The 8,757-nt window shown below is 36.7% G+C and overlaps 1 pseudogene; it reads left to right on the top strand.

The window, feature by feature from the left end:
* The first annotated feature begins 7,845 nt into the window (after positions 1–7,845).
* On the top strand, positions 7,846–8,324 carry LOC101675091 (annotated as a pseudogene).
* The last annotated feature ends 433 nt before the right edge of the window (positions 8,325–8,757 follow it).

Raw genomic sequence — 8,757 nt, 5'->3', positions numbered from 1 at the left:
TCTGTCCTGTCTCAGGACCTGGATGAGTTGTTTTTCCACTATGGGAAAGATGTATTCCCAGTCTTCCCTTAACTGCTTCATCCTTCATATGACCCCATAAGTATCACCAGCTTGTAAAATGTCCTCAACTTTAACATCTAAATCTGATTGGTCCTCTCCTGTTAATTTCTTCTGCATAATTCCATTTGTTTCTTTCATGGCATTCCTCTTTTCTAATCAATTCCGTTTGTTGCCTTGTTTATTTTTCTCCCCCCTCCCCCAGGGATTATAAATGTCATATTCACTGTTACCTTTCTAGTGCCGACCATAGTTTGATATGATATCAGGTGTATTTTAGACACTCAAAAGTATTTGTTGAATGAATGAACAAATAAACAATATTGCCCCATATGGCACATCTGGTATATATACTGAAAAATCTGAGCTCTGAACTTTACCAGCCTACAGAGAGTAGGGTATTTGAATACCATCAGATTACGCTCAACTGATCTTGAGTTTCACAATGAGATAATTCAAAAACTCCTTTAAAAACTGAGAGACGGTATAATGAATATGATGTCCCTGCGGCAAAGTTAGGACGTATGAATCTCTTCTCCGTAAGTAACTAATGTTATCAACTTTAAAACATTTTTCCATTTTTTTGCATGCTGAAGAAAATGTGACTATGCTATACACACATATGCTGGGAGCATATTTGAATTATAATTTGTCGAAATATGTGATTAATTTGAAAGTCAGAAATACCCAAGAAGAAATCATTTTTTTTTGTTTATATTGATTTAGTCTGAAGAAAGGATTTTAAAAAGTTTGATTTATTTAATATATTAAGTTCAAAATACAGGTAATTTTAATTCCAGAGCTGACCATATCTCACAAAATAGTGTTCAATTATCTTGGTATCGTTACTTGAATCTTACTTAGATTTTCAAGGGAAAAAAGTGAAGCAGGTACCTAGATTGAAGATCAGAAATCATTTTAAGTGATGGGTCTACATTTTAAGGATACAATAAACCTTATGCAGTAATGTGTCTTAGACTGGAAGGATTGTAGGACATGAGTTCAGAATAGTCTTTCAAATAAATTACTTGCCAGACTTTGGTTAGAATGAGAAAACTTCATTTTGAGCCTAAGGGAAGTTTTTACAGCTCTTCATATAATTCCTTTCATGAGGACCACTATTCTACAAACAATTTTACTTTCTCAGTATGACTGTCAAGGGAATTTTTTTGCTGTGTTGTCCATTCTGTATCCATTTAATCAATGTCTTTTGAAAGCAACTGGCTACACCCAACCCCATTTCTTCTTCTCTTTGGTTTCCTTTAATAATGACCAAGTTGGAGGTGATTTTGTATACTTCACTAGCAGTAACCATTACAGATGGTGAATAAAAAGTCTCCTAAATGCACACTGTTTCTTAATCCAGTTTTGGAAACTGAACCTTTGCCTTTCTTTTTTGGTGAAAACAAGGTATGAAACTTGGCCTTCACCACAGCCAATGTCAAGAACATACAGTTATGTTTCACTGTTATTCACAGGTTACCCATAATGCCTTCCATATTTTCACCTTTTTATAATGTATTCTGCCGCCTATATGCAAACAGTACTATAACCTTTGAAGTAGGAAATCTGTCTCTAGCTAATATTCCCATCCTGTCAGAGTCATCCAGCTAAGTGATATTGATGGGACTTTAATGATAGAAATTAATTACAGGGTTGAGTTGTTTCTCACCATCGCGTGCCACTGTGTTGTCACATTGCTTTCAGCTTCAGTGCTCCCTGCCACTTGTCTCTCAAGAAAGTTTTGCTTGTAATTGAAGTATGTGCATGTTTATCTCTGAACATATGTGTATGTGGAGGAGAGAAGATTCCATTTTGCTGATCACAGCTTGTGATGATTATTTAGGTCTTCAGATCACTTTTATTTTCCAGAGCCTATTTCTGCCTTCTAGGAAGCATTTCTTTGAAAGAGACATCTGAAAACATCAAAAGCAGGTATCCTAGAGCTGCCGCTGGCCTTTTTTTTTTTTTTTTATAAACAATAAGGATCGTACAAATATTGTTAACTTTATAAATATTCTACTTAGAATGTATTCAAATGGATCAACATTCAAGTACAAAATATTAGGACAATCTGTGGTCAGAGAAACTTTATTATATATATCATAAGATTTTGAAGTATTTATGAGCATGAATGGGGCAGAGGTAGAGATTAGGAAGGGTAAGGAAATCAACTGTGTACAGCATGATCTTAGGGAAATAATCAGGCTAATAAACTGCATATAAAAATAACTGACATCTAGGTGATGCTTTTTTATTTTAAAATAAGGGAGAAGATGATAGAATCAGTGTAAGACAAGTGTTGGAAAGCAGCTTAGAAGACATCTTTTTTTTAAAAGTGGCTTTGACCACAAACCACATTAAGAAACACATTTTACATCATGACTCCTGTATGTGTAAACACACACACAGCTAAAATACATTTCAAGAAACAGTCATTATCCTTATTATATGCTATGTACTTTAAAGTATTTTTTTCTGTTTTGTTCTATTTTAACTAATAGTTTGAAAAACATAAACCACCCCCAGTCTCCTCATTTTACAAATGAGGAAAGTGTTGCAGATAGATTGTGTGATTTTTCCAAGAAGGAGCAGAGTGTTCCATGCAGACCTCTGACTGTGTAGCCCCCAGGATGGCATATTTTTTTATTATGGTCTAAGGAAAAGAACTCAGGATTGACTTTTTTCAAAACCCAGGTTCGGTGCTGGTTCTTCCACATTCAGCTTTGTGAGATACCTTAAATTTTACCAGAAGGAGGTAAGAATAAAAATAAACAAAAATATACTGCTGTATGACCTTGAGCAAACTATTTTAACTGGTTCTTGCTTTACAGGTTTCCACACACCCATCTTACAGTTCCACAACCACTGATGGCTACTCTACCTGGTTGCTCTAAGATTTAAATGATACAGTTTGCACTTTGCTACTCAAATACACTATAACCAATGAAAGGCCCCTGCCCTTGCAAACATCTTCTTGATTGCTATAATTCAATTATCCTATCAATAGATTAATGCTCCATCAGTAAATTTGATATGAAGAACTGGTATTACTAGATAGTCAATAATATTTTACATGTGTGAGAAAACCTTCCAAGGTCATTATCTTATTGATCCAACAGTAGCCATGTGAAGTGTGCAGATTAGTTCCCTTGTTGTTGTTCTTTGTTTATTGATCCCCTTAGAAATGTTCCATGATTGCCCACGTTCTCATGTCATATACACAATAAATCTAGGACTGACTGGACCTTCTAGGTTCTAAACTAGTGCTCTTTCCAAATATAAAGTATGCATGTAGGTTCATAGAGTCAGAACCATGGTTGGTTTTATAGTAGAGCTGATGCTGCCTTCTTACAAAGCTTATGGTACCTTCTCAGTGAACTAAGCATATTCACCATCTGTGATACAAACTGAAACCAAGCAGTTTTTCCTCTTCAAGTATCTAGTGTCAAGTTGCTCTTTGAATGGAAGGCATATATTACAGATTAGAATGCATTTTTAATAAAAGTCATGTGTTGAATAGAGGACAACATTAATTCTGCATTGATTTTCAGAGGCACCTTGTCTTATGGTTTGGTTTGTGTTGGTGATTTGAATGAATTGTCCTGAATGAGCATCCAGGATGGGTAGTTGAAATCGAACTCACAACGTCCAGGAGATCTGTAGCTGGGACTGACACGTGACTCGCTCCCACTCCCCATCCCTCCTGCTGTCAGCACTGGCATTGCTGCTGTCATGGTGACTGTTGTGGAAAGCTCTATAGCTTTAGAAGAGCAGAAATAAAAGGAGGAGATAAGCTGGGATGACTGAAGAAACCTAAGTCTCAGAATGTGTTCTATGGCAGGGAGCCCTTGCCCATATGTGGAGATCTGGCTCTGGTGGCCAACTCTCTCGTTTTGCCTGAGATTGAGAGGGACGTGGGACGGTCAGCGCTGAATTGGAAGAAAAGTTGGTCATTCCGTGTCCTGCTCCCAAGATGAAGCTCTAAAATTGTCTAGAGTAATTTAGCTTTGTCACACTCCTGATATTTCAAAAAATTCAAGGTTCATTTAATTTGACCAGAAAAATAGATAAATAGGCAAAAAGAACTTGGGGAGTCTAAAGGGTTAAAATGAATTTGTCTAAATTTGTGTCTCTCTCCTTAAAAGTTATCTACTCTAGGCTCAAAGGGAATAAAGTTTTGGGTAAGATGTGGGAAGAAGGAGGAACAAAACTGTAACTGGGTTCATGGGATACTTTAAGATTTAAAAGAAGGCAGACTTTCTTTATTCATCTGAGGTTCTGCGGGGGAATGGGTGGGTAAGAGTATTAGGTGCCTCGGGAGAGAGTCAACAGGGCCTTAGGAGAGAGGTAGAAGGGATGATATGAAGAAATATAGGTAGCCTATTTGGGAAAATCCACTTGGGTCAGTCACCAACCCAGAATCAGAAAAAAACATACTACTGAGATGACACACATGCCCCACTCTATTGTATTTCCAGCCCAGTTTTGTACTTCTCTTGTTTTCCCATGAATCCCAACTCTTTGAACTGGAATCAAAGCTAGCAGTGCAAGTGCCAGTCACTTGTTTAAGCCTCTGGGGATTTATCAGTGACTGAAACAGATACAAAGTCCTTCTCTCACAGCGTTTATAATCTAGGGTGAAGGGGAGGGAGACAATCTATAGAGCAAATTGGTGAAGTTTCCAGCACCTTAGATTGTTATAAATGCTTTAGAGAAAGATAAAGCAAGGAAAAGGCGTAGGAAATAAGAGTGTTGCATGTTCATGAAGATCTCACTAACGAGGTGAAATTGAGACACACGCATACCTAAAAATGCTTTAGAAGTCGGGACATATTAGCTGGATATTATTTCAGAGATTTAATTTTTGTAGAGCCAGTAGGTAAGTGCAAAGGAAAGCTTTGCTTCTACATCACTAAATAATAAAAGAAGGACACTAAGCACAGTTGGAAAAAGTTAAGGAAGCTGACAGAAGGATCAAGCTTCCCTATGCTCGTAAGAGTGCATTACTGCCATTTTATTTCATTTTCATTTGTTTGTTTGGAATTGACCAGAGAAATACTAGAATGTGCTCCTTGCCTGCACCCTCAGGCACTATATTTTAGAAAGAAACCTCTGTGAGTAAGCCAGAGCCAGCACATAAACTAGAATTTCTCTTGACACAATTCATCTCATACTCTTGTTTCAGCAGAAACTAGACATCCTTCAAACGAAGTTATAGAAACTCACAGCCTGAGGCATTGAATTGCATTGGACATAAAACCTCTCATTCAAAAATAACTTATTTAAACATTCTGTTACAGTTGCATGGAATTTATCTATCAAAGAGGTGAGTAGGTCCTACATCAGTAACTCCTGATTTTCCTACACACCCTATAAACCGCCAACGAATACAATATTTTAAATGGGAAAGCCAGCATCCTTTGTTTTTCAGAAATGCGATACGATAATGACATTTTCTTTTCAAATTATGGAAGTTGTTCCTTTTGAGTAGAAGAGCCTTCCGAATACTTCCTGGCACTTAAGGGTAGATTTTTATTTTACTAAATTTAATCGATATTGATATTTACCACAGTTACAGCACGGCAGTTACCTGAAGTGAAAGCACCACTTTAAGAACACGTGCAACAGTTGCCTTTCCTGAATTATTCCGGCTACTGATTCTCCTGAGTGGATGGCAAAGGTAAGGAAGCAGATACGGAATGATGTCACACGTATTCATGTGATGTCAACTACAAGAAAATATTAAATTAGCTTGTTATATTTGATATCATCATAATTAATTACTGCAATCACAAAATAAAGCACACTGGCTGTGGAATCTTTAATATCTGGAAACCAACAGTGACTTCTCATGGAACAGGTAATTGTGCCTCCTTCTGAGGCACAATTATATATATAGAAGAGATATATATATATATATATATATATATATAATTTATAGAATTATAAATATAGAAGATTCTGTCTATTTGGAGTTCCTCTACCAAAGTCTGGCATACATCTGAAAACTAAAGAATACTTTGCGACAGAAGTCTGTTGGTTGATCTTTCCCCTGACTTTGTTGGGCGGCTGTATTGTCGTTCAGGGCTGGTTGAGCTGTGGCACCTGGAAGGACTGGCCTGGGGTTGCCTGAACTTAGGTTCTCATTGCTGAATCAAAGCACTTACTAAAATTATTATATTGGCATGACCATTAATTCTTTTTACAAAGTGTTGACCTGGTGGGTTGCCCTGCCCAGCTATCAGTCTCCACTCTTAGTCAATAAAAAACAGAAAGAAAAGGTTTAAGCTTGAGGAAGCTAAATGACTGAAATCAATTTAATTTATGATAAATATATCCCTTACAGTGACCACTTTTGATTCCTTATTGACTTTTCTTTTTACAAAATGAGGGGGTCACTCTTGTTAAGAATCCATGAATACTTATTATTTTCATCTACTGGTAGTTCCTTATCATGATTACTTCAAATGATGCCATGTACTCATACGGTCAAAAGTATATTAAAAGTTATATGTCTACTTTTTAACGTGTTTGTGTACTTGTTTTATTCTGGAGTAATACTTGGATAATCTATGACCTATTCTTAGGCTTTTAATTTCCCAGAATAATTAAGAAAACTAAGAAGAAAAACAACAAAAGAGACAGAAAGAACATTTTTGACGCAAAGGGAAAACTCATCAGAAAGAAATAAACATATATACCAAGACAAAATTTCAAATATGATACCTTCCTCACTGAGAGTGTTTGATTTGAGATGAAAAGAGAAGATACAGGGCGCCTGGGTGGCTCAGTGGGTTAAGCCGCTGCCTTCGGCTCAGGTCATGATCTCAGGGTCCTGGGATCGAGTCCCGCATCGGGATCTCTGCTCGGCAGGGAGCCTGCTTCCTCCTCTCTCTCTCTGCCTGCCTCTCTGCCTACTTGTGATCTCTCTCTGTCAAATAAATAAATAAATAAATCTTAAAAAAAAAAAAAAAGAAAAGAAAAGAGAAGATACAGTCCCATGTCCATTATCTGTTCATCTTTCAAATTACTGATTGCAGAGCAAGTGCCTAAAAGATGAATACGATTCAGTCTTCTTTAAAGAGTTCACGAACAAGTGTGGGACTCTCATATAACATATAAACATATACATGTGCATGTGTATGTGTCTATGTTTGCGTATATACACACGTATATAAACATGCATATATACATTAGATGTATATGTAAGTATGCAATTATACTGTACACTGTATATAAAAATATTAGGCATTATAATAAAAATATATATTATACTATACTATATATATATAAAAGTAGTACAAATCCAGATTATTATATTGCAGTTCAAATTTGTAATACAAATATATAATACATATACAAACAATTAGAATGGGGTATACACTTTAGTAGGTATATCTATATACTAAGATATCTGTATCAGCTTGTTTTATTTGATACCGAAATGGTATATAACCACCAGCTGTCAATCAAATATGTCAATCAAAGCCAAATTTACATGTACACAAAACAGACTTAAAAGGGTGCAGCTAGAGCTTCTCACCACCATTGCCAATCTTGCTCTGGTAATGGCCCACTTTCACTCTTGGAAGTGTACTACACTTACCTACTCAATAAACTATCTCCCCATTCTGGTTTCAGGTCTCCAATTCTTTGGTGCATCTGGAACAAGAACGGAATGACCCCATGATACACATTCTTCCACAAAGGCTTGTTTATTCCACATTAAAAGACTTCTTATTTCTATCTTTTGGCCAGACCACCACCTTGCATTAGTTCATCAAAATGACCAACACAAGGTGAAAGAGGAGAGGCACCCATTGTATGTTTTTCAGGCCTTTCAGAAAGCAGGAAGTGGTTCCTTTGGCCACATGCATGTGAATCTACAAGAAAGGTGATATTGTAGACTTCAAGGGAATGGTCACTCTTTCTAAAGGGATGCCCGCAAATGTTACCATGGCAACACTGGAAGTTTAGGATGTTACCTAGCATGCTGTTCACATTGTTATAAACAGATAAGTTAAGGGAAAGATTCTTACCAAGGGAATTAATGTATATACTGAGCATATTAAGCACTCAAATAGTGGAGCTAGTTTCCGGAAGCATGCGAAAGAAAATGATCAGAAAAAAAAGGAAGTCAAAGAAAAAGTTCTTGGGTTCAACTGAAATGCCAGCCTGTTCCACCTAGAGAAGCACACTTTGTGAGAACCAAAGGACAGGAGCCTGAGCTGCCATGACCCATTCCCTATAAATTCATGGAATGATAAGTGTCAAAAAAATAAGACCTCAAGACTATAAAAAAACAAAACAAACAAAAAAACTGCAACAAAACCCAGATTTCTTATTTCCCACATTTCTGTGGGATAGTCAAGAATTTATCTTATCTATTCAACATGGGAAAATGTGTATATAAAGCATTTGCCTAGATTTCAAGATAAATTAAAATAGAACTGAATTTTTTAATTTTATTTTTTCAGTGTTCCAAGATACATTGTTTATGCACCACACCCAGTGCTCCATGCAATATGTGCCCTCCTTAATACCCACCACCAGGCTCACCCAACCCCCCATCCCCTTCCTCTCCAAAAACTTCAGTTTGTTTCTCAGAGTCCACAGTCTCTCATGCTTCTTCTCCTCCTCCAATTTCTCCCAATTCACTTTTCCCTTCCTTCTCCTAATGTCCTCCACGTTATTCCT

The sequence above is a fragment of the Mustela putorius genome, unplaced genomic scaffold (assembly GCF_011764305.1).
Source record: "Mustela putorius furo isolate JIRA1106 unplaced genomic scaffold, ASM1176430v1.1 tig00000450_pilon_pilon_pilon, whole genome shotgun sequence".
In the NCBI taxonomy this organism is placed as follows: domain Eukaryota; kingdom Metazoa; phylum Chordata; class Mammalia; order Carnivora; family Mustelidae; genus Mustela; species Mustela putorius.
This window is presented reverse-complemented; position numbering and strand designations above follow the sequence as displayed.